Source organism: Tamandua tetradactyla, unplaced genomic scaffold (assembly GCF_023851605.1).
Source record: "Tamandua tetradactyla isolate mTamTet1 unplaced genomic scaffold, mTamTet1.pri scaffold_80_ctg1, whole genome shotgun sequence".
Taxonomy (NCBI): Eukaryota; Metazoa; Chordata; class Mammalia; order Pilosa; family Myrmecophagidae; genus Tamandua; species Tamandua tetradactyla.
This window is the reverse complement of record NW_027518404.1, coordinates 104,547-131,472: the sequence shown is the minus strand read 5'-3', so window position 1 is coordinate 131,472 and position 26,926 is coordinate 104,547. Positions and strand designations below refer to the sequence as shown.

At 39.7% G+C, this 26,926-nt stretch overlaps 1 pseudogene; it reads right to left on the bottom strand.

The window, feature by feature from the left end:
• Positions 1-2,801: 2,801 nt before the first annotated feature.
• LOC143673291 (zygote arrest protein 1 pseudogene) lies at positions 2,802-26,382 on the bottom strand (annotated as a pseudogene).
• Positions 26,383-26,926: the final 544 nt, after the last annotated feature.

The window sequence follows — 26,926 nt, the reverse complement described above, 5'->3', positions numbered from 1 at the left end:
AGCTGGGCCTGTAGCTCCAGTGTCTATTTAGTGGTATAGAGTAAATAGTTGGCAACTATTTATTTCAGGATGAATCTGGACAATACACCTTTTCTTGATCCCACAAAGCATTTGCTATTACCTTTATCTTTAAAATTTTTAAAAATCTTCTTTGTACTCTTCATATTGGGCATATTTGTGCTGTATAGCAATTTGTAATCATAATAATAATCATTAAAGATATTAAGTTTCTAATGGGAAGACATTTTATTTCATTCATTATGGAATTATAAATTGATTTAAAATGAATTGATGGATTTTTATTAGTTTGAGCTCATAAAAATTGTTTATACTTGCACAAAATTGACTTGTAACTCATTCCAAAGGAGAAGGTAATGATAAATCTTCTGTTATAATCCTGGCCTCATGCATTAGGTAGTCTACACGATAAGTGAATATTTTCAAAGGAACAAAGACAAAATGAATTTATGCAATAAATAAAGAGCAACATTTGTATGACTGAATACATGTATATGCCTTTCTCGAATAGATAATTTTTTCTATTAAAGTAGAAAGAAAATTGGACTTAAATTTTTTGGAGGTTAAATAAGAGGGAGGTAAGGTGGGCTTTGATAAATTATTAGACATATGAGAAGGCAGAAAAGCTTAATACATAATGACAAATTTCAAATTCTGGAAATAAGTCCATGTGAATGGGGAATATGTTATTCAACAAAGAGGGGGTTATTAGGAAAATTAGGGAAGTGAAGCTTGTATCATGCACAAATATAAAGCATTCAATAATTCAGTATGAAATTGAATTTAAAAATGAAGAAGATAATAAAAATAATTCTACCAAATATCAGGTTAAGAATTTCATAAAATAAAATGTCATTTTAATCAATTTTGTGTAGTTCAGTTGCACATTTTATTCTATATTTTTTACAATAGTTGCACTCATAACGTAGTGCAACAATTATCTCCAAGCATTACCAAAAATTTTACTTACCTCAATCTGAAACTGTAATATTAAGCAATAACAATTCAATTCCTTCTTCCCCCAGCCAGTGGTCACTTCTATTCTATTATCTATCTCTACAAATTTGTTTATTCTGCATATATTTAATATAAATGAAGCCATTAAAATATTCATCATCATGTGCATGGTCTATTTCACTCAGCAAAATGTTTTCAAGGCTCATCAACATTGTAACTTGTATCAGAACCCACTTCACTCCTTTTTACATCTGAATAACATTGCATTTTATTCATATACCATATTTTCATTGTTCATGTATCTGTGGATGGGCATTTTTTATTTCCACCTTTGGCTGATATGAACATTTGTGTCCTCATTCTGTTTGAGTCCCTGTTTCCAATTTATTTGAGCATATATTTAGGATTGGCATTCCAGAGTAATATGCTGATTCTATGTTTAATTTTTTGAGGGACACCAAATTGCTTTCCACAGCAGCTGCACTGTTTTACTTTCCCATAAACAAAGCAGTATGGTTCCAGTTAATCAGCCTCTTTCTGATGGATTGAATATGTTCCTCCAAAAGATATGTTGAAATACTACTCTTCAGTACCTCAGGATATGGTAAAATTTGGAAATAGGATCATGACAGTTGGAATTAGGGAAGTTAAATCAGGTCGTATTGGAATGTGTGCTCTTAATCCTATGAGAGGTGTTCTTACATGAAAAGGAAATTTGGACACAGGCAACCAGAATGTAGAACCCCATGTGACAACTGAAGCAGAGAATGTCATGGACTTCTGGCTAGCCATCACCAGAAGCTAGAAGATGCATGGAACAAATTCTTTCTCCAGGGGAGCATAGCCCTATTGACACCTTGCTTTCAGACTTATAGCCTCCAAACATGTGCAGCAAAATGTTTTTTTTGTTTTATGCCACTCCATTTCTATTTCACTATTATAGTAGCCCTAGAAGAGTTGTTACAGTCCACTCATTTTTTAAAACATTATGAAACATTTTAAATTTTATTATTGAAACCACTTAAATGGCTGAAAGTAAAAAAAAATCAAGCAAAATTTCCCAGCAAAAAGTGTGCTGGGAAACTTACCACAACACATCTGACTCTAAGACCCAAAGACATTAAATGAGGGAGACACAACAAACAACATCATTCTGGTTCTTGGGACAAATTCCCAATTTTTCCATTTGGGAATGACTTCAAGATTACAATCTTTCAATGAACAATTTGTATACATATATATTTTTCTAACTAATCTTGAAATGGATATGTAAATTAAAGCCATATTTAACACATATATTCATCAGAACCAACATGGCTCTGAAAAAGAAGTTCTGTGTGAGAATCAACCAATTATGCAAATGCCATGCATTAGACACCAAAGCACTAGTAGGACCAAATTATTTTGCATGTCATAATTTATAAATCTATCCAAATTTGGTACTATTAATGGCATATTATCAAAATATCTATGCTGATTTAAGATATGTGTGGGAGAGAGAAAGGATTGGATTGATTGAGAAAAATATGAGATATTATATACACTTAATGACGGTTCCCTTCCAATTGTGTCTCATGACAAATAAAAATGCTCAACTATGTAAGCATCCAAATAATGTGAAATTGTCATAAAAATACAGACAGCACTTCCATACATATGTCAGACAGCATTTAATAACAAAGCTCAATTTGACTATCAAGTAATATACAATTACTGACCAGGTGAAGGGTTGTATCAAAGATAAAAAGTACCTGAACACTAAGCTTAATTACACTTAATTATTCAATATTTAACCCTACCATCATTTAAAAAGTTAATGCCAATCATTAAAAAGCAAAATGTGGACTCTCTCGGGGCTGCCCTGGCCGCCTCCCCTTGACCTGCCCGGGTCTCACCTGGAAGCGCAAGCGCTCCTTGCTGAGCTCAGAGCCCCGCGGCGACGGCCTCTCTCCCATACCGGACGCGTCTTCGCGGGCCTTGGCCTTTTCCGCCGGTGGGGACTGCTTCGGGCTTGTCCGCGTAGATCCCACCACGCCTCCCGAGGCTTCCCGCTGCGGCAGCCCGGGTTCTGGTGCAGACTGCTCCCAGCTAGCCCCCACGGCGGCCGCCGCGTCGTGGCCCTTCTCGGACCGCGGCCCCTGGGGCGCCTTCTTCGGCGGCGCCTCTCTTTCCTCCAGACCCTGAGATCTTCCGGGCAGCTCCAGCTCTCCCGCCGGCGCCCCGGGCCTCTGCCCGCCCGCCGCGCCCTCGGCCCCCTCCAGGAAGGTGGTGAGACGGTGGGCGGCCACCGGGGAGTACACGGCGACCGTGCGCGGGAAGCGCACGGGCCGCGGGGCGCCGCTCAGCGGGCTGCCCTGATCTAGGACCCCACCGGCCGTCTGCGGGGAGGCGGAGCCGCTGCCGCCCGCGCCCTCGGCGCCGGGGCCAACCCGGGCGCCGGGATCCTGGGCCCTGCGCTGCAGCGTGCGCCGCCCCAGCGAACACTGCACCGAGGCGTCGTGGCGCGGGTTCACCTGCACGCCCACGTCGCGGCTGCTTGGCTTGCGGGGCAGCGGAGCAAGGCCCGGGCTCACCTGCGACAGGAGGGCCATGAGTTGAGCCCTCTGATAGCTGTCGAAATACTCGGGGGCCATCAGCTGTCCGTAGCCAGGGAAAGACGACTTAGTCACCCCGGTCCAGGAGGAGGACAGCGAGGAGGAGGAGGAGGAGGAGGAAGCAGAATCACATTGGTGCTGGTTTTAAATGCAGGTCTTGGGACTTCCTGGAAGATGGCGGCTTAGTAAGACACGCGGATCTTAGTTTCTTCTCCAGGACACCTACTAGGGGAGTAGAAACAATACAGAAAGCGCCCAAAGCCACAACAGAGATAAAAAAGACAGCGTACCCCATCCTGGAACGGCTGGCTGGCTGAGAGAAGCAGCTCGGGTGAGATCGCCGAGGCACGCGGGCCTTACCGGGCGGGGTGGCAAGCGGCCGGAGTTACTCCCTTCCCCCTTCCCGGGCCGGCTGGGAGAATTGGAGAGGCGGTCCCCTGAAACAAAGACGGCTGGCGCCCACACCACGCGCAGCCCCCGGACCAACTGAGAGAATTGGATCGGAAACCCCCAGGCCGCGGAGAACGGTGACAGGTGGGGGAGGCTCCTTCCAAACCCGTGACTCCCGGGGAACGTGCACTCTCTCGGGCGGGCCGCTGCCGCTGGCGCCCTCCCGCCATGCTTGTTGCCCAGGGCCGACTAGGAAATTCGGACGGGCTCTTTCCCTGGCTGCGGCGACCAGCAACCCTCCCTGCGTTCGGACCCCGCGCCGACTCAAGCCGTTTCGGCTAGCGAACCCCCAGGACGGCGAGAGTTTTCCAAAGTTTAAGGTCCCACAGCACCTTTTACTGGTGGGACCCGCAGACAAACGGGTGCCACGAGCGCCACCTACTGGGCAGGATAAGAAAAACAGAACCCAGAGATTTCACAGAAAAATATTACAACCTTGCTGGGTCCAACACCAAGAGAAATCTGAATAAATGCCCAGACGCCAGCAGCAGAAGATAACTGTCCACGCTCAAAAGATTGAGAATATGGCCCAGTCAAAGGAACAAACCAATAGCTCAAATGAGACACAAGAGCTGAGACAACTAATGCTGAATATACGAACAGAAATGGAAAACCTCTTCAAAAATGAAATCGATAAATTAAGGGAGGACATGAAGAGGACATGGGCTGAACATAAAGAAGAAATAGAAAAACTGAAAAAACAAATCGCAGAACTTATGGAAGTGAAGGATAAAGTAGCAAACATAGAAAAAATAATGGATAGCTACAATGATAGATTTAAAGAGACAGAAGATAGAATTAGTGATTTGGAGGGTGGAACATCTGAATTCCAAAAAGAAACAGAAACTATAGGGAAAAGAATGGAAAAATTTGAACAGGGTATCAGGGAACTCAAGGACAATATGAACCGCACAAATATACGTGTTGTGGGTGTCCCAGAAGGAGAAGAGAAGGGAAAAGGAGGAGAAAAACTAATGGAAGAAATTATCACTGAAAATTTCCCAACTCTTATGAAAGACCTAAAATTACAGATCCAAGAAGTGCAGCGCACCCCAAAGAGATTAGACCCAAATAGGAGTTCTCCAAGACACGTACTAGTTAGAATGTCAGAGGGCAAAGAGAAAGAGAAGATCTTGAAAGCAGCAAGAGAAAAACAATCCATTACATACAAGGGAAACCCAATAAGATTTTGTGTAGATTTCTCAGCAGAAACCATGGAAGCTAGAAGACAGTGGGATGATATATTTAAAATACAAAAAGAGAAAAACTGCCAACCAAGACTCCTATATCCAGCAAAATTATCCTTCAAAAATGAGGGAGAAATTAAAACATTCTCAGACAAAAAGTCACTGAAAGAATTTGTGACCAAGAGACCAGCTCTGCAAGAAATACTAAAGGGAGCACTAGAGTCAGATACAAAGAGACAGAACAGAGACATATGGAAAAGAGTGTAGAAAGAAGGAAAATCAGATATGATATATATAATACAAAAGGCAAAATGTTAGAGGAAAATATTATCCAAACAGTAATAACACTAAATGTCAATGGACTGAATTCCCCAATCAAAAGACATAGATTGGTAGAATGGATTAAAAAACAGGATCCTTCGATATGCTGTCTACAGGAAACACATCTTAGACCCAAAGATAAACATAGGTTGAAAGTGAAAGGTTGGGAAAAGATATTTCATGCAAATAACAACCAGAAAAGAGCAGGAGTGGCTATACTAATATCCAACAAATTAGACTTCAAATGTAAAACAGTTAAAAGAGACAAAGAAGGACACTATATACTAATAAAAGGAACAATTAAACAAGAAGACATAACAATCATAAATATTTACGCACCGAATCAGAATGCCCCAAAATACGTGAGGAATATACTGCAAACATTGAAAAGGGAAATAGACTCATATACCATAATAGTTGGAGACTTCAACTCACCACTCTCATCAAGGGACAGAACATCTAGACAGAGGATCAACAAAGAAATAGAGAATCTGAATATTACTATAAATGAACTAGACTTAATAGACATTTATAGGACATTACATCCCACAACAGCAGGATACACCTTTTTCTCAAGTGCTCATGGATCATTCTCAAAGATAGACCACATGCTGGGTCACAAAGCAAGTCTTACCAAATTTAAAAAGATTGAAATCTTACACAACACTTTCTCGGACCATAAAGGAATGATGTTGGAAATCAATAATAGGCAGAGTACCAGAAAATTCACAAATACGTGGAGGCTCAACAACACACTCCTAAACAACGACTGGGTCAAAGAAGAAATTGCAAGGGAAATTAGAAAATACCTCGAGGCGAATGAAAATGAAAACGCAACATATCAAAACTTATGGGACGCAGCAAAGGCAGTGCTAAGAGGGAAATGTATTGCTCTAAATGCCTATATCAGAAAAGAAGAAAAGGCAAAAATTCAGGAATTAACTATCCATTTGGAAGAACTGGAGAAAGAACAGCAAGCTAACCCCAAAGCAAGCAAAAGGAAAGAAATAACAAAGATTAGAGCACAAATAAATGAAATTGAAAACATGAAAACAATAGAGAAAATCAATAAGGCCAGAAGTTGGTTCTATGAGAAAATCAATAAGATTGATGGGCCCTTAGCAAGATTGACAAAAAGAAGAAGAGAGAGGATGCAAATAAATAAGATCAGAAATGGAAGAGGAGACATAACTACTGACCTCACAGAAATAAAGGAGGTAATAACAGGATACTATGAACAACTTTACGCTAATAAATACAACAATTTAGAGGAAATGGACGGGTTCCTGGAAAGACATGAACAACCAACTTTGACTCAAGAAGACATAGATGACCTCAACAAACCAATCACAAGTAAAGAAATTGAATTAGTCATTCAAAAGCTTCCTAAAAAGAAAAGTCCAGGACCAGATGGCTTCACATGTGAATTCTACCAAACGTTCCAGAAAGAATTAGTACCAATTCTCTTCAAACTCTTCAAAAAAATCAAAGTGGCGGGAAAACTACCTAATTCATTCTATGAAGCCAACATCACCCTCATACCAAAACCAGGCAAAGATATTACAAAAAAAGAAAACTACAGACCAATCTCTCTAATGAATACAGATGCAAAAATCCTCAATAAAATTCTAGCAAATCGTATCCAACAGCAAATTAAAAGAATTATACATCATGACCAAGTAGGATTCATCCCAGGTATGCAAGGATGGTTCAACATAAGAAAATCAATTAATGTAATACACCATATCAACAAATCAAAGCAGAAAAATCACATGATCATCTCAATTGATGCAGAGAAGGCATTCGACAAGATTCAACATCCTTTCCTGTTGAAAACACTTCAAAAGATAGGAATACAAGGGAACTTCCTTAAAATGATAGAGGGAATATATGAAAAACCCACAGCTAATATCATCCTCCATGGGGAAAAATTGAAAACTTTCCCCCTAAGATCAGGAACAAGACAAGGATGTCCACTATCACCACTATTATTCAACATTGTGTTGGAGGTTCTAGCCAGAGCAATTAGACAAGAAAAAGAAATACAAGGCATCAAAATTGGAAAGGAAGAAGTAAAACTATCACTGTTTGCAGATGATATGATACTATACGTCGAAAACCCGGAAAAATCCACAACAAAACTACTAGAGCTAATAAATGAGTACAGCAAAGTAGCAGGTTACAAGATCAACATTCAAAAATCTGTAGCATTTCTATACACTAGCAATGAACAAGCAGAGGGGGAAATCAAGAAACGAATCCCATTTACAATTGCAACTAAAAGAATAAAATACCTAGGAATAAATTTAACTAAAGAGACAAAAGACCTATACAAAGAAAACTACAAAAAACTGCTAAAAGAAATCACAGAAGACCTAAACAGATGGAAGGGCATACCGTGTTCATGGATTGGAAGACTAAATATAGTTAAGATGTCAATCCTACCTAAATTGATTTACAGATTCAATGCAATACCAATCAAAATCCCAACAACTTATTTTTCAGAAAGAGAAAAACCAATAAGCAAATTTATCTGGAAGGGCAGGGAGCCCCGAATTGCTAAAAACACCTTGAGGAAAAAAAACGAAGCTGGAGGTCTTGCGCTACCAGACTTTAAGGCATATTATGAAGCCACAGTGGTCAAAACAGCATGGTATTGGCATAAAGATAGATATATCGACCAATGGAATCGAATAGAGTGCTCAGATATAGACCCTCTCATCTATGGTCATTTGATCTTTGATAAGGGAGTCAAGCCAACTCACCTGGGACAGAACAGTCTCTTCAATAAATGGTGCCTAGAGAACTGGATATCCATATGCAAAAGAATGAAAGAAGACCCATATCTCACACCCTATACAAAAGTTAACTCAAAATGGATCAAAGATCTAAACATTAGGTCTAAGACCATAGAACAGTTAGAGGAAAATGTTGGGAGATATCTTATGAATCTTACAATTGGAGGCGGTTTTATGGACCTTACACCTAAAGCAAGAGCACTGAAGAAGGAAATAAATAAATGGGAACTCCTCAAAATTAAACACTTTTGTGCATCAAAGAACTTCATCAAGAAAGTAGAAAGACAGCCTACACAATGGGAATCAATATTTGGAAACGACATATCAGATAAAGGTCTAGTATCCAGAATTTATAATGAGATTGTTCAACTCAACAACAAAAAGATAGCCAACCCAATTACAAAATGGGAAAAAGACTTGAATAGACACCTCTCAGAGGAGGAAATACAAATGGCCAAAAGACACATGAAGAGATGCTCAATGTCCCTGGCCATTAGAGAAATGCAAATCAAAACCACAATGAGATATCATCTCACACCCACCAGAATGGCCATTATCAACAAAACAGAAAATGACAAGTGCTGGAGAGGATGCGGAGAAAGAGGCACACTTATCCACTGTTGGTGGGAATGTCAAATGGTGCAACCACTGTGGAAAGCAGTTTGGCGGTTCCTCAAAAAGCTGAATATAGAATTGCCATACGATCCAGCAATACCATTGCTGGGAATCTACTCAAAGGAATTAAGGGCAAAAACTCAAACAGACATTTGCACACCAATGTTTATAGCAGCGTTATTTACAATTGCAAAGAGATGGAAACAGCCAAAATGTCCATCAACAGACGAGTGGCTAAACAAACTGTGGTATATACGTACGATGGAATATTATGCAGCGTTAAGACAGGATAAACTTATGAAGCATGTAATAACATGGATGGACCTAGAAAACATTATGCTGAGTGAGTCTAGCCAAAAGCTAAAAGACAAATACTGTATGGTCCCAATGATGTGAATCGACACTCGAGAATAAACTTGGAATATGTCATTGGTAACAGAGTTCAGCAGGAGTTAGAAACAGGGTAAGATAATGGGTAATCGGAGCTGATGGAATACAGACGGTGCAATAGGACTAGATACAAAAACTCAAAAATGGACAGTACAATAATACCTAATTGTAAAGTAATCATGTTAAAATACTGAAAGAAGCTGCATCCGAGCTATAGGTTTTTGTTTTGTTTTGTTTTGTTTGTTTTGTTCTTATTATTATTACTTTTATTTTTTTCTCTATATTAACATTCTATATCTTTTTCTGTTATAATGCTAGTTCTTCTAAACTGATGCAAATGTACTAAGAAACGATGATCATGCATCTATGTGATGATGTTAAGAATTACTGATTGCATATGTAGAATGGTATGACGTCTAAAAAAAAGAAATGGTCAGCACAATACTGCCTAATTGTAATGTAATTATCTTGGAACGCTGAATGAAGCTGCATCTGATCTATAGTTTTTTTTTGTTTATTTTGTTTTTTTTCTCTTATATATTTTTGTACTTTTTATTTTTATTTGTGTTTTCTCTCTGTGTTATCACTTTATTTCTTTTTCTGTTGTAGTGCTATTTCTTTCTCTAAATCGATGCATATGTACTGAGAAATGATGACCATACACCTATGTGATGATATTAAGAATTACTGATTGCATATGTAGAATGGATTGATTTCTATTGTTGTGTTAGTTAATTTTTTTAATTAATAAAAAAAAATTTTGAATAAAAAAAAAAAAAGAAGACATAGATGACCTCAACAAACCAATCACAAGTAAAGAAATTGAATTAGTCATTCAAAAGCTTCCTAAAAAGAAAAGTCCAGGACCAGATGGCTTCACATGTGAATTCTACCAAACGTTCCAGAAAGAATTAGTACCAATTCTCCTCAAATTCTTCAAAAAAATCGAAGTGGAGGGAAAACTGCCTAATCCATTCTATGAAGCCAACATCACCCTCATACCAAAACCAGGCAAAGATATTACAAAAAAAGAAAACTACAGACCAATCTCTCTAATGAATACAGATGCAAAAATCCTCAATAAAATTCTAGCAAATCGTATCCAACAACACATTAAAAGAATTATACATCATGACCAAGTAGGATTCATCCCAGGTATGCAAGGATGGTTCAACATAAGAAAATCAATTAATGTAATACACCATATCAACAAATCAAAGCAGAAAAATCACATGATCATCTCAATTGATGCAGAGAAGGCATTTGACATGATTCAACATCCTTTCCTGCTGAAAACACTTCAAAAGATAGGAATACAAGGGAACTTCCTTAAAATGATAGAGGGAATATATGAAAAACCCACAGCTAATATCATCCTCAATGGGGAAAAATTGAAAACTTTCCCCCTAAGATCAGGAACAAGACAAGGATGTCCACTATCACCACTATTATTCAACATTGTGTTGGAGGTTCTAGCCAGAGCAATTAGACAAGAAAAAGAAACACAAGGCATCAAAATTGGAAAGGAAGAAGTAAAACTATCACTGTTTGCAGACGATATGATACTATACGTCGAAAACCCAGAAAAATCCACAACAAAACTACGAGAGCTAATAAATGAGTACAGCAAAGTAGCAGGTTACAAGATCAACATTCAAAAATCTGTAGCGTTTCTATACACTAGTAATGAACAAGCTGAGGGGGAAATCAAGAAACGAATCCCATTTACAATTGCAACTAAAAGAATAAAATACCTAGGAATAAATTTAACTAAAGAACAAAAAAACCTATATAAAGAAAACTACAAAAAACTGCTAAAAGAAATCACAGAAGACCTAAATAGATGGAAGGGCATACCGTGTTCATGGATTGGAAGACTAAATATAGTTAAGATGTCAATCCTACCTAAATTGATCTACAGATTCAATGCAATACCAATCAAAATCCCAACAACTTATTTTTCAGAAAGAGAAAAACCAATAAGCAAATTTATCTGGAAGGGCAGGGTGCCCCGAATTGCTAAAAACATCTTGAGGAAAAAAAACGAAGCTGGAGGTCTCGCGCTGCCTGACTTTAAGGCATATTATGAAGCCACAGTGGTCAAAACAGCATGGTATTGGCATAAAGATAGATATATCGACCAATGGAATCGAATAGAGTGCTCAGATACAGACCCTCTCATCTATGGACATTTGATCTTTGATAAGGCAGTCAAGCCAACTCACCTGGGACAGAGCAGTCTCTTCAATAAATGGTGCCTAGAGAACTGGATATCCATATGCAAAAGAATGAAAGAAGACCCATCTCTCACACCCTATACAAAAGTTAACTCAAAATGGATCAAAGATCTAAACATTAGGTCTAAGACCATAAAACAGTTAGAGGAAAATGTTGGGAGATATCTTATGGATCTTACAACTGGAGGCAGTTTTATGGACCTTAAACCTAAGCAAGAGCACTGAAGAAGGAAATAAATAAATGGGAACTCCTCAAAATTAAACACTTTTGTGCATCAAAGAACTTCATCAAGAAAGTAGAAAGACAGCCTTCACAATGGGAGACAATATTTGGAAATGATATATCAGATAAAGGTCTAGTATCCAGAATTTATAAAGAGATTGTTCATCTCAACAACAAAAAGACAGCCAACCCAATTACAAAATGGGAAAAAGACTTGAACAGACACCTATCAGAAGAGGAAATACAAATGGCCAAAAGGCACATGAAGAGATGCTCAATGTCCCTGGCCATTAGAGAAATGCAAATCAAAACCACAATGAGATATCATCTCACACCCACCAGAATGGCCATTATCAACAAAACAGAAATTGACAAGTGCTGGAGAGGATGCGGAGAAAGAGGCACACTTATCCACTGTTGGTGGGAATGTCAAATGGTGCAACCACTGTGGAAGGCAGTTTGGCGGTTCCTCAAAAAGCTGAATATAGAATTGCCATATGACCCAGCAATACCAATGCTGGGAATATACTCAAAGGACTTAAGGGCAAAGACACAAACGGACATTTGCACACCAATGTTTATAGCAGCGTTATTTACAATTGCAAAGAGATGGAAACAGCCAAAATCTCCATCAACAGAAGAGTGGCTAAACAAACTGTGGTATATACATATGATGGAATACTATGCAGCTTTAAGACAGGATAAACTTATGAAGCATGTAATAACATGGATGGACCTAGAGAACATTATGCTGAGTGAGTCTAGCCAAAAACTAAAGGACAAATACTGTATGGTCCCACTGATGTGAACAGACATTTGAGAATAAATTTGGAATATGTCCTTGATAACAGAGTCCAGCAGGAGGTAGAAACAGGGTAAGATAATGGCCCATTGGAGTTGAAGGGATACAGACGGTGTAACAGGACTAGATACAAAACTCAAAAATGGACAGCACAATAATACCTAATTGTAAAGTAATCATGTTAAAACAGTGAATGAAACTGCATCTGAGCTATAGGTTTTTGTTTTGTTTTGTTTTGATTTTACTATTATTACTTTTATTTTTTTCTCTATATTAACATTCTATATCTTTTTCAGTTATGTTGCTAGTTCTTCTAAACCAATGCATATGTACTAAGAAATGATGATCATGCATCTATGTGATGATGTTAAGAATTAATGATTGCATATGTAGAATGGTATGATCTCTAAATGTTGGGTTAATTTCTTTTTTTCCGTTAATTAAAAAAAAAAAGAGAAGGGATAATTGGAGCTGAAGGGATACAGACTGTACAACGGGACTGGATATAAAAACTCAGAAATGGACAGCACAATACTACCCAATTGTAATGCAATTATGTTAAAACACTGAATGAAGCTGCATGTGAGGTATAGGTTTCTTGTTTTTGTTTTTGTTTTTTTTCTTTCTTTCTATTATTGTTTTAATTCTTATTCTGTTGTCTTTTTATTTCTTTTTCTAAATCGATGCAAATGTACTAAGGAATGATGAATATGCAACTATGTGATGTTATTAAGAATTACTGATTGTACATGTAGATTGGAATGATTTCTAATTGTTTTGTTAATTCTTTTTTTAATTAATAAAAAAAAAGCAATTGGATAGTTTAGCAGCTGGGAAGCTACAAAAGTATTGATCTCTATACCTACTGGAGAATAACATCATTCATAAGCAATGTAGGAAATATTTTAATTGGAGAATGTCACTGATTGACTAGTTTACAATTCATATGTATATGAATGAATATTTATGGAAAATCCTCTTACAGTCTTTCCTGTACTTTCTAGAAGCAGAAATCTCATACTCAAAAGAATGACATTATATGTAGTGAATTGCCAGAAGATTGTATGCACAGTTCCAAAGTGACTCATCATGTATTAACTCACAAGGAAAGAAAATCTTCAGCAACCTATTTGTAAAAGCCCTTAGTGACCAATAATCTTTTAAACAACAAGAACACTTTCACACTACAAGTATATCATATGCATGTAATCTAACTGAGAAATCCTTTGTCAAAATTCTGGCCATACACATTACAATGGAGCTCACATTGAAGAGAAACCCTACGAATATCATCTATGTGGGAAGTCCTTACTAAATATTCTTAATTGAGACAACATGAGAGAATTCACACTGGAGAGAAACCCTATGTATGTCATCGATATGATAAAGCCTTCACTCAATATTCTGGTTTTAAATGACATGAGCACACTCACACTGGAGAAAAGCCCTATGAATGTTATCTATGTGGGAAAGCCTTCTCTCAACATTCTTCCCTTAGAAAACATGAGATAACTCACAGTGGAGATAAACCTTATGTATGTTATCTATGTGGTAAAGCCTTCACTCAATACTCTGACCTCAGAAAACATAACAGAATTCATACTAGAGAGAAACCTTATGAATGCCATCTTTGTGAAAAAGACTTCACTCAATGTGCAAACCTCAAACAACATGAAAAATCTTACATAGGAGAGAAACCATATAAGTGCCATCTATGTGGGAAGGCCTTCACTCAAGGTCCTGCCCTTAAAAACCACAAGAGAATACACATAGGATAGAAACATTATGAATATTATCTCTGTGGTAAAGTCTTCATCCATTACTCTAAACTTACATGACATGAGAGCACTCACACTGGAGAGGAACCCTATGAATGTCTTCTATTGTGGTAAGAGCTTCAATGAATGTGCTTACCTGAGAAAACATGAAAGAACTCACACAGAAACCTTATGAAAGCCATCTATGTGGGAAACCCTCCACTAAATGTCCTAACCTGAAAAAACATGAGAGAACTCATGCTTGAGAGAAAACATATGAATGTCATTTATGTCAGAAAGTCTTCACTCATTATTCTAACCTTAGAAAACATGAGAACTCATACTGTAGGGAAACCTTAGGAATGTTGTCTATGTGGGAAAGCCTTTATTCAGTGTTTTAATTAGAGACAAGTAAGTGATTTCTCCATAGCATTCAGCCTTGGCTAAAGGACAGTCTTCAGAGTTCCCAGATGAAGTAGCTCATATGCAAAAATTAAATCAAAACATAGTGCTGTTTTCACATCATTCAAAACATTGAACATAAAATAGTCATTCATATTATACTCAATCACTACCTCCTTAATTAAATTTTAACTTAGTATCACAATCTTGACTCAAGTGGATTTGTTTAGGGTTTAGCCTGTATAATGGGATTTAATCTTGTTCTCCCTTAATGGCATGGTATTGTGATGGTACTTAAAATATTTTGAAGTAATGATTGAATATATATATTATATATAAAGTTGTAATAACAATGTAAAGAAATCCTGGTCTGTTCAAGTTCTTAGTGATTTACCCCTTAACACAAAATATACCAGTGTATGTTTCTTAAAAACAGGTACACTACCCTAGGTAACCACAAAAACACAAATTAGGCAACAAAATAGTTTCCATATAATGATCCAATCCACAGATCATTTTCAAATTTTACCAGTTGTCCATACAGTGGGAAAATGTTTCCTTATGCATTTCATCTCATGTCTTTCAATTTGAACTGTCACTGAGACACTTCCACCATGTCCTTGACAGACTGGCAAGCACAAATGACTCCAACCAGAAACTTCCCACAGCCTCCTCCTGAACTGGTACTGGTTGAATTCCAACAGGAAATCCCCAGACTGATACTTCCCTCTCCTCAGTGCATCCATACAGAAGGATCTGAAATCCACCCACTTCAACCTCAGTGATGTCAACTAGATAATTGGATGAACTTTCACACATACATGGATAAATTGTTTTCTTATTATAATGAGATTTGAAACTTTTGGGTTATATCTTGAAAACTTCTATGTCATTGTGCACACCCAACTTTATAGGACACTAAAAGTTCATAATAATTGTAAGAATCAAGTAAGCTTAGCTTTTACAAAAGATGATGGCAGGCAGGGAAAGGGGAGGGTCTCTGACAGAAGCTTAGAACTGGTGCCAAATCCTTAATGGCCAAGCTCATTAAAACTGTAAAACATAAGGGAGGGGCCAAGATGGCAGCTTAGCAATGTTTGCATTTTAGTTCATCCTCCAGATTAAATACTAAATAACCAGAAACAGTACAGAACAGCTCCTGGAGACACATCAGTGACCAGACACACAGTATAACCCAGCCTGGAACAGCTGGATCAGCTACAAGCCTCCGCAGACCCATGAGTTCCCTAAGCCATGGTGGCTGGCTCTCATCCCCCACACTGCTTCCCAGAGGGGAAAGGAAACAGACTTTAATGGCAGCAGGGTCTAAACCCAACCAAATACCAATTGTGGCATTAAATAACAAATTCTGACTACTAAAAATAGGCCCCCAGCTCAGGTGAACCTGGTCAAAGTGGAGGTCGCTCATTGGGCCAATAGAAAAAGAAAAGTAACAGATGTTTTTGTGGCTGTGTTTCTACAAAGGCTTGACTGCCTCTGGATTCAGAGGCAGAACTTCTCAGGCTGCAACTGCCCCAGGCATAGGCAGAAACAAGCTCGTTTCAGGGCTTGACTGGAGCCTGTGCCTTCCCCAGGGGAGGACTGAAGTCCAACTCAGGTGGAATCCTTCCCTCAAGGAATTCAGACACCAGAACTTGGTAATTTGAAGCCATTAAAACCAGCCTACAAACTCTCCTCTGTCTCCACCATGCCCCCAGCAGAGAGAGTCTGCCAAAGTTAAAGGCACTGCATCATTTTATGCTGGTATGACCTGCAGGCAGAAAAGTGCCACATACTGGGCAGGATAAGAAAAACAGAGTCCAGAGATTTCACAGGAAAGTCTTTCAACATGCTGGGTGTCACTCTCAGGGAAAACCGATGCAGGTGACTCATTCCCTCTAATAGGAGGTGAATTTTGCTGAGAAAACCAAGGTGGGGTCTGTAATACCTATGTAGACCCTCCTAAGGATGGGGGAAAAATGGCACCATACAAGCAGGGCAAGGAATAAGAAAATAAGGACTGAAAAATTCTCCTCTGTTAAACAAAACCTAAGCTAGAGGTCCAGAAAAAGCTGGACTCAATGTCAAAGAACAGATAGACAACAAATTCATCCATCAAGAAAACCCTAGGTAAAGGAAGTGAAAGAAATCTCCAGAATAAACTAATTAAGGTAATTAAATGTCTATATGCCAGCAAAAATAACAAATCACACCACGAAAGTTGAAGATATGACCCAGTCAAAGGAACAAACCAACAATTCAAACAAGATACAGGAGCTGAAGCAATTAATTCAGAATATACAAACAGACATGGAAAACCTCATCAAAAACCAAATCAATGAATTGAGGGAGGATATGAAGAAGGCAAAGAATGAACAGAAAGAAGAAATGGAAAGTCTGAAAAAAACAAATCACAGAACTTATGGGAATGAAAGTCATGGTACAGGAGATGAAAAAAAAACAATGGAAAGCTAAAATGGTAGATTTTGAGAGCCAGAGGATAGGATTAATGAACTGGAGGATGGAACATCTGAAGTCCAACAAAAACAGAAATTATAGGGGAAAAAATGGAAAAATGTGAGCAGGGACTCAGAAATTTGAATAATATGAAGCACATGAAGATATGTATTGTGGGTGTCCCAGAAGAGAAGAGAAGGGAAAAGGAGGAGAAAAACTAATGGAGCAAATTAACACTGAAAATTTCCCAACTATTGTGAAAGACTTAAAATTACAGATCCAAGAAGTGCAGTGTACCCTGAAGAGAAAACATCCAAATAGACATACTCCAAGACACTTACTAATTGGAATGTCAGAGGTCAAAGAGAAAGAGAGGCTCTTGAAAGCAGCAAGAGGAAAGCAATCCATCACGGACAAGGGAAGCCCAATAACACTATCTGTAGATCTCTCAGCAGAAACCATGGAGGCAAAAAGACAGTGGGATTATATATTTAAATTACTAAAGGAGAAAAACTGCCAACCAATAATTCTATATCCAGCAAAATTGTCCTTCAAAAATGATGGAGAAATTAAAATACTTTTCAGACAAAAAATCACTGAGAGAATTTGTGACCAAGAAACCAGCTCTGCAAGAAATACTAAAGGGAGCACTAGAGACAGATATGAAAAGACAAAATAGAGAGGTGTGCAGAAGAGTGTAGAAAGGAAGAATAAGAATAAAGGTAAAAAGAAGGAAAATTAGATATGACATAGAAATCCAGAAGGTAAAATATTAGAAGAAAGTACAACCCATACAGTAATAACACTAAATGTTAATAGATTAAACTCCCCAATCAAAAGACATAGACTGGAAGAATGGATTAAAAACAGGACCCATCTACATGCTGTCTACAGGAAACACATCTTAGACCCAAAGATAAACATAGGTTGAAATTGAAAGGTTGGGAAAAGACATTTCATGCAAATAACAACAAGAAAAGAACAGGAGTAGCTAAACTAATATTCAAAAAATTGGACTTCAAATGTAAAAGAGTTAAAAGAGACAAAGAAGGATACTACATACTAATGACAGGAACAATTCAGCATGAACACATAACAATCATAGATATTCATGCACCAAACCAGAATGCTCCAAAATACATGTGGCAAACACTGAAAAGAGAAATAGACACATCTACTACTATATTTGGAGACTTCAGTTCCTCACTCTCATCAATGGACAGAACATCTAGTCACAAGATAAATAAAGAAATTGAGAAGTTGAATGTTACAATAGCTGAGAGATTTCAAACAGAGTGAAGAGGTTATCCTGGAGGTTATTCTTATGCATTAAGTAGATATCACCTTGTTAGTAGTGGAGATGTAGTGGAGAGGCTGGAGGGAACAGCCTTAAAATGTAGAGCTGTGTTGCAGTAGCCATGTTTCTTGAGAATGACTGAATAATGATATAGCTTTCACAATGTGGCTGTGTGATTGTGAAAACCTTGCATCTGATGCTCCTTTTGTCTACCATGTCAACACATGAGTAGAACATATGGAATAAAAATAAATAAAAGGGGGAACAAATGTTAAAATAAATTTAGTTTAAAATGCTAGTGATCAATGAAAGGGAGGGGTACAGGGTATGGTATGTATAATTTTTTTTCTCTCTCTTTTATCATTTTATTTCTTTTTCTGTTGTCTTTTTATTTCTTTTTCTGAATTGATACAAATGTCCTAAGAAATGATGAATATGCAACTATGTGATGATATTGAGAATTACTGATTATATATGTAGAATGGAATGATATGTTAATGTTTTTGTTTGTTCTTAATTTTTTTAATTAATAGATAAATTTTAAAGTGTAAAACATAAAAAAGGGTAAACCTTCAGTGGGAAGTTCAAATTAGTTAGACTGTCTGGATAGGCTGTAACTTCTGGAGTATCCAATCAATGGAGAAACAGGTAAGAGGTCAGTGTGCTAAACTTAAGCTATCAATACCTGTGGCATTCTATTGTTTGACATGCCAGTCACCATTTTTGGATGGGCACTGTTCTTGCAAGATTGTGAATAAATTCTTTGTTTCTCCACAATTGGGTGAGCATTTACTGTCTTTCAAGTATTGTTTTCTTTCTAACAATTTGGGGGTTTGTCTGGGATCTGAGGCTTCAGAGGGGGAGCCCTGAAGAGGAGAAAGGGGAGGTATGCCCTGCTGATTAAGAGGTCATAGACTCCACCAGTGGACCCCACCTCTAGCAGCCAGAAGGACCCAAGGCCAGAGCTTAAATCCACTGATTGTGAAGAAGAAAAGGGGGATATTGGCCTCAAAGTGTACACAGACTAATGTAAGGAAAAAGGCTATTAAGTATTATCTCGGAGGGTGGGAAGAATCCTGATTAGCCTGAGTTGAAGTGTGTGTGTCAGAGTTGCACAATACAAGTGCTGAGTCCCAAACCACCTCTGCAAGGAAAAGGAACTGGAGATGGATGAAGTGAAAGGTGCTGAGGGAAAGGAATCTAAACTCCTGAAGATGCATAGAGGCAGTTGGCTGACCAGGGAAAAGGGGAAGGGGTACCTATAAAATATCCCCTAAGAACATTCCCCTGAGTAGCACATTGGGAGAATGTTGGAACATTGGCAGGCCAAGGGAAAGAAGAATGGTAATTTGAATGAAAGAAAGCATTGTGCTGCCTGATGTGTTCTGGCCAAAATCTTGGGCAGATAAATATTGGCTTGATGCAACATCTTTAAGGCCTCACAATATAAGGGATAAAATTGGTTATGCACAAATCTCAGAATTTAAATAAAGTCTTTGCATAGGCTCAGGAGAAAAGCAGCTTAAACTATCCAGTAATTTTTAGTACTTAAAAGGGTGCTGAGGTAGGTACCCAGAGTTATTGATATTTTATTAATTTTGTAGTTTTGTCTGGTTCGATAGAACTATTTCAAAGTGGTATGTGACCACTTGATGAAGAGTTGGGGTTTCTCTATAATATAGCCAATCACCAAATCCAGGAATTGCAGATTTGCTACTAATAAGAATGAAGCAAGTGGATGAGTAAAACTATCCTGATGTGGGGAGTAAAACTATCCTGATGTGGAAGCATTTTCCTATAGGAGTTCAGTCTTGATGAAAATGTCAATGCAGGAATTGGACTCCTAGGAGGGTTATGATTTTTCCTAACAAGACCTGCCCACTAATTCTGAGCATTATTTGATTGTGGAAGAAAAGATGCCTGCTTTGTAGTTTATCTAGGCAAGTGCCTGAGCCAAATGGAAGTTGGATGATTAAAAAGACACAACGATTCATAGTTAAACAGAAGATGCATCTTTTCCAGCAAAATCTTGTTGGATTACTTTTTTTTGAGGAATTAACTTAAAACTCCCTCTGCTTAACTGTAAAAGTTGAAGGACCAAGTAAGAAGATATTCATGAATGGATCCTGGCAGTCCTGTTGCCCAAGGCTGTAAAGGGGTCTAGGGCTAACATTCAGAAAAAGATCCAGAAAACAGATAGGTGGAGAAATAAACCAGTAGAAGAGTTATTAAGAGAGTCTCTGTGTATTTTATTTGTGATGTTTTGCTGTATTCAACTTTACTGATGATGGAAGGCCTTAAGACCCAATCAGACTTATTTCTTTGCTTCTATATTTTATTTAAGATACAGAATCACCTATTATTTCTTTGTTGCAGGCATAGGCTTATGTTTGTTGTTTGTCTGCTTTAAGGTGTTATATAAGAGGGAGGTGGGAAGCATATGAGAGGAGGGTGATCAAAACTGCCCAGTGTCAGGGCTGGCTGTAAAACTGGATGGGATTGGAGTATCCTGCCCATACCTAGCCATTGCCAGCAGTTGGATGTGCACAAGAGGGATGGGAGATGGATAGGCCCTTGTGGTGTCACCTGGAACCCCCAACCCTGCAGATGCTACCAGAGGACCCTACACTGTGAGGAGTAGGAGGGCAGCTGTGGTGAGTTTTGAAACCTAGGACAGGGGGCCAGGTGGAGCCATCACAGGTGCAGATCTTGGTGGTAGTAGCAAATATTTAAATGAAACTTTGATGGCTGAAGTGGAAAAGGGTTCCATGTGAACAGCAGTTGAACATAGGTCAGTAGGTCCTGAGAGCATGGCCTTGTCACCCACCCTACTTCTTCCTCTAATCCCCAACCCCTCCACCATGCATGGCCCACCCCCAGGCTCCCAGGTCTGCACAGCCACTGGTCCCTCTGGGGGTGTGGACCAGTGCCAGAGATGGGCCAGCTATGAGCCTGGCCAATGGACCAGTGCAAATGGTGACTGGGTGTTCCCCAGGCTTCCTGCCAAGTGCCAAAAAACAATTCACTTGGCTGAACAGCTTCCCCTGCCAAGCCACTGATGATAGTAAGCTGTGAGGAGGGAAGAGGAAAGCAGAAACAAGTTAAAATGATCTTGAGTACAGTCAACCACATGGTCAAGAGGGATTAGAAATAAAGCAGGGAGGAGACAGGCAAAAGCAAGATAGGGAAACAGTCTGGGAGAAAGGGGATAAAGGAGCAAGAAGGGCAAAAGACTCAGCAGGATGTTGTCACTGTGGGAATCCAAATCATTTCAAAAAGGAGCGTCTGGATTTAAAGAAAGAAGGATTGGGGACATCCCTGAAGAATTTTAAAATTAAGGAGGTTAAAGGCTCCTCATCTCAAAAGCCCACCAGGAGTCTTTGGTAAATCTATAGGTGGGCTTGTATTAGGAAGAAATTTCATTTTTGGTGGACACCAGGGCAGCTTGGTCTTTGTGATCCATGTCACAAAGGGGATCAAATTATCAGTAGCTCCCTCACAGTTTCAGGGGTGAAACGGAAAAGATTCAAAGTCCCCAGTTTCAAGCCTACTGATACTATTTGTAAGATAACCAAATTGCAAGCCCCCTGCTATACATTCCAGAAGCTGTGAGTAGCTTGTTGGAAAAAGGACCTAATAATATTCATGGGACTGACTAATGGGCATGACCCAAAACTACTACACAGAAGGGAATTGAGAGTACCACAGCATGTGTATAAAAAAAAGCCACTGCCAGTTAGGACTTGGGGGAGTGCAGGGAAGGGATGCATTGGAGGAAAATGATTTCAGAGACTGAACTATGGAGGCTGGGGCTTGAAGTCAGAAACCTTTGGGCCATGAAAGTGTACCTGTCCAAGCACTTGGAGAGGGTGGAGCTGACAGGGATGTGGTCTCCCCAGTGTTCCCCAGGGTTGCATTCAGAGAGAGGTGGGCTTCTGTGTAGGCCTTTGGAAAGGGTTTGACTATTGCTTACTCAAGACTGAAAATAAATCACTCTTAGACTTTAAAATCTAATGAAGTTTGCCCTGCAGGCTTTCAAAACTGTTTGGGTCCAGTTTCTTATTTCATCCAGTTTTCTTATTTCAATCAATGATACCACCATCACCAAGGTCAGAAATTTAAGAGTCCCTTCCCCTCCACTCTTTAACCTTACCTTCCTAGGATCCCCACTCAAAAAGTCCACTTTCTAAATCTCTCAAACCCAGGCCCTCCTCTCTAGCCCAGCTGCAGTGACCTAGCTCAGGCAGTGACAATGCCTCTTCAGGAATGTCAGCTTCCTAAATGGCCTCCCCTACACCCCTCCTCCACACTGCTGCTGGGGGGGACCTCCCAGAAATTCCATTTTAATCATGGCACACTCTTGCTTTAAACTTCTGCACCACAGACATCTCACAGAATCATCTTCCATTTCTTCTATACTCAATATACTCCTAATTATACTCCTAATTTTTATTTGGGCACATGGTTGTTAGAATGAATGTGGACCAAAGACTGCATTTCCCAGCCCCCTGCAGTGAGGTGGGGTCATGTGTCCACCTTTGGCCAGTGAGACGTGAGCAGATGCGGTAAGTGGAATTTCCAGCGGAGCTCTTAGCACAGCAGTATGCGGGCTGCTCAGATCTGCTTACCCTGCACCATCTCCTCCCAAGTCCACACCCCATGATGTGATGTTAGTGGCCTGAAACTCGCCACAGAGCAGGAATTTACACCATGAAAATTAGCAAGAGAGTGGTCAGCTCTTACCCCCTGAGAGCCAGTCCTTAAGCATCCCCCAGCACATCACTGCTTTGAAGCAAGGGGTGGGCCCTAACTCTCCCCACTTCTCCTCCCCACTGGTTGGAATTAGGGTACAGTGGTAGCCATTGATGATAAATAATAATAGTGAAAGTCTATATTTTAAAAAATCTGCACTTCTGAGTTCCCAGGAAACAAGAAGATTTGGTAACTCCCACTGTTGCATGGGCATCAATCCTAAACAAGGACTCTGGTCCACACTCTGAATTCAGATCCTACCTAGCCATGTGACCCGGGAACAATACTAACATCCTCTGGGCTCGGGTCCCTGCAGCTGGGAAATGGGGAGACTGGTGGAGTCTGCAAAATGACCTCCTCAGTCCCATTGCTCCCTGTTTCCTTATACTTGACACTCCTCGCTTACTTTAAGGTTTCCTGTCTGGTCCTTAAAGACTGTTTTGACCTTATGCTGCCCTTGACCAGGCAGGCCTCTGTCTCCCCTGGTGAAGTGGGGTGACCTCCCTTTGGGTGCAGTTGCTGCGCTGTGTAGTAATGGGCAATTTTATCACCCTCCTCATTACCAGGCTGGACTGCCTTTGGGAGGGCCGGCGTCCTGTTCTAGAGATTTTCCTGGCATCATCACAGGACGTGGAATGGAGTGGGCCTCATGCAGTGCCGGCTCTGCACCCCACAGACTGCTTGGTTCTTCCTCTTAACACACAAATGATGGTGGCAACAGAACTGCTTGAACATTAAGTAGGAACCATCCTCTAGCTCCCTCCATGCTGTCAGTCAAACCCCTGCTCACTCCTCAAGGGAGGAATGTAACCTCTGCATCTCAGCTGCCATGTTAGGAAGTGTGGAGATATTTCTTAGATTTGTGGCAAGAGTTAAATAAAATTAACTCTTTTAATTTAATTACCCACTGACACTAACCATAAGTACACCACTACCCATAAGTAGTAAGGCTAAAATAAAATGACTAACAATGGCATGCTTTGGTGGGAATGGGAAGCAATCAGATGCTCACACCTTGCTGGCAGGAGTATAAACTGGGTAACCACTTTGGAAAATTCATCTGGCAGTTTCTTAAAAAGCTAAATATAGATTTGCCCCATGACCCAGCAGTTCCACTCCCAGAGAAATGAAGACATACAGCTAAACAAAAACGTGCATATGAATACTCATAGCAGCTTTCCTCCTAAAAGCACAGCCCAGTGGCAACCCCAGCGCCCCTCTGCAGATGGGTGGATGAATGAATCATGGTACGCACCTTCCACAGATTACAGCAGAGCAACTGAAAGGCATGAAGCCCTAACTCAGGCATCAACACATGCGTCTCAAAAACATGCTGAGCTAAAGAAGTCAGATCAAATAGTACATCATTTGTTTTCCCATCTACATTATGTTAAAGAACAGGCAAAACTAAATTATGGTGGTGAGAATTAAACTATGGGGATAGAAATGAGAACAGTGGTTACTTTGGTCTGGGAGCAGCAAGGAGACTGGGAAGGAACACAAGGAAACTCTCCAGGGTGAGGAAACTTCCATATCTTGAGAGAGGTGTTGGTTACATGAATATTTACATTTGTCAAAAGTCATCAAACCATGTAGCTCATATCTGTGCATATTAGCACATGTAAATTGTAAATTATGCATATGTAAAAATATAAAAGAAACTATGAACCAAAAAATTTACAAGAATATTTGTCGATTTCAGGAAGAATAAGAAAGAACATGAAAAGGGATTGAGGGGGTAAAAAGGAAAGAAAAAAATTCTATGCAAATCAAACATGTCTGGAGACTTGATTGGACCTGACATTTGTGGCTTTCGGGTCGTCTGGCCTGTGTGTGCTGCCAAGATTCCAGTGTTACCTGAACCCAAGAGAGCTGGTCCCTGAAATGGTGCATGTGACATGTAGTCTGCTGCTCTCCTTTTCTCCCTCACCTAACATAAACCGTCAATGTACTCTCTTCCCCTGTATAAGCACTTCAGACCTCAGAATCTTTCTCAACACATCATTCAGGGCACTCATTACAAACAGATCAAGGCTGACATATTAGTCATGTGGATCAGAAACATAAGCTTCCCGAGTATGAGGCAGATCATCTCATCATGTTGGCTGAACTGGTACTGAGACACACATCCTTGACCTGATGCTGCAGCCAGAGTAGGAGCCAAGGTGGGTGGCCTGCTTCCTGCAGCTCCCCACCACCTGAGAGTCAGTGCCTACTGCCAGACCCCAGCCTCTGCTGATAAGGTCTTTGTCTCCTTAGCTTGCACCATCCAGGGCTGTGATTGCAACCTGATAATTTTAAGCACCAATAAAATGGAGGTCATGTTTACTCATTAACCTCAGAGAAAGATCTTTTATTTCTACTTTGCCAATTAAAATGACATGAGGATGGAAAATGTGTTTCACCTAGCAATGTAATTAAGCAGTAGAGTTTCATGTAAAAGTTGACATTCACAAACCTATCTCAAAGCCAGAATATTGTTTCTCCTGCAATGAATGACATATCTGTTCTGAGCTTTCTGATGGTCCCATTTTCTGGTTCCCTGGTAATTCTGAGGCACCAAAGCATAACCTCCATAGGAAAGAGCACAGCAGCTTCCCCATCCTGAATCTACTGTTAACATGGCATAAGTGGAGGTGGCTGAACCACAAAGGTTCTGTTTCGTTGCTTCCCGTGTTTCTTGTATTAACTGCCTCCATCCTGTATTGAGTATTTGGGCCTGGAGAGAAGCTGCATCAGTGGCACGCCTTGTCACTGTAGATGTGCCTAATTGGATTTGACAGCCATGATTCATCTACTGTGCAGCTCTTCCCTTCAAGCCGTATGTACACCTAAGAATCATCTCATCTCAGGCTTCCATGGAGTACCAAAAATGCAGATTTCCCTGGCACTCTATAGTTATCAGAGAGAAACATGGAGGGAAAGAAAGAAACCAAAAAAAGACTTTTTTTTAAAGCACATAAGTCAAGCATGCATCAGAAGCTGAGGTGCATTCGATTGTCTGATTGCATACAAGTCTCTTCTTGACTATATCTGGCAATTGTTGGTTTTATTATCCTGTTTGGGGTTAGGTTGGGCACAAGATAGGGAGGGAAAGACAAAGTTTCAAAACTCACTTGGGCCATTTTCCCTTAAGGAAAAGCCATAAAGTTCTCATTTTCCCTCCTTTTCTCTTAGCCAACACTGCAATGCCAGTACAGGATGTGCGAATTTAAAAACACGCTCCACTGACAAGCATTGGAAAACTTTTTCTGTAAAGAGACAAATACAAAGTATTTTACCCTTTGCAGATCAAGAAGCAAAACTGAGACTATTTGGTAGGTACCTCTAGATCCATGTAAATAAGAAAGAAACCAATGTCTGCACAGTTTTTATGGCTCTGTCAAGTCATGGCCTAGGCGGCACAGTTGGCAAGACTGAGCGGCTGAAGACCCCACACAACCCCTCCCTCTACTAAAGTCACCTCAGAAAACATGGGACAGAATGGGCATGGCAGGCTCCAGAATGAGGGCATCTAAGGGCACTGAAATGTGAATTTCATATATTTATCAAGTGTCCTGAAGCAATCTTCTTCTGTTTTATTTTTACTCTACCGGTAAGAGTATAGAGCCCATGCCCCAGCGGGCCTCGCAGAAAGATGGATGGAAATCAAGCTCCCGGATTTACCAC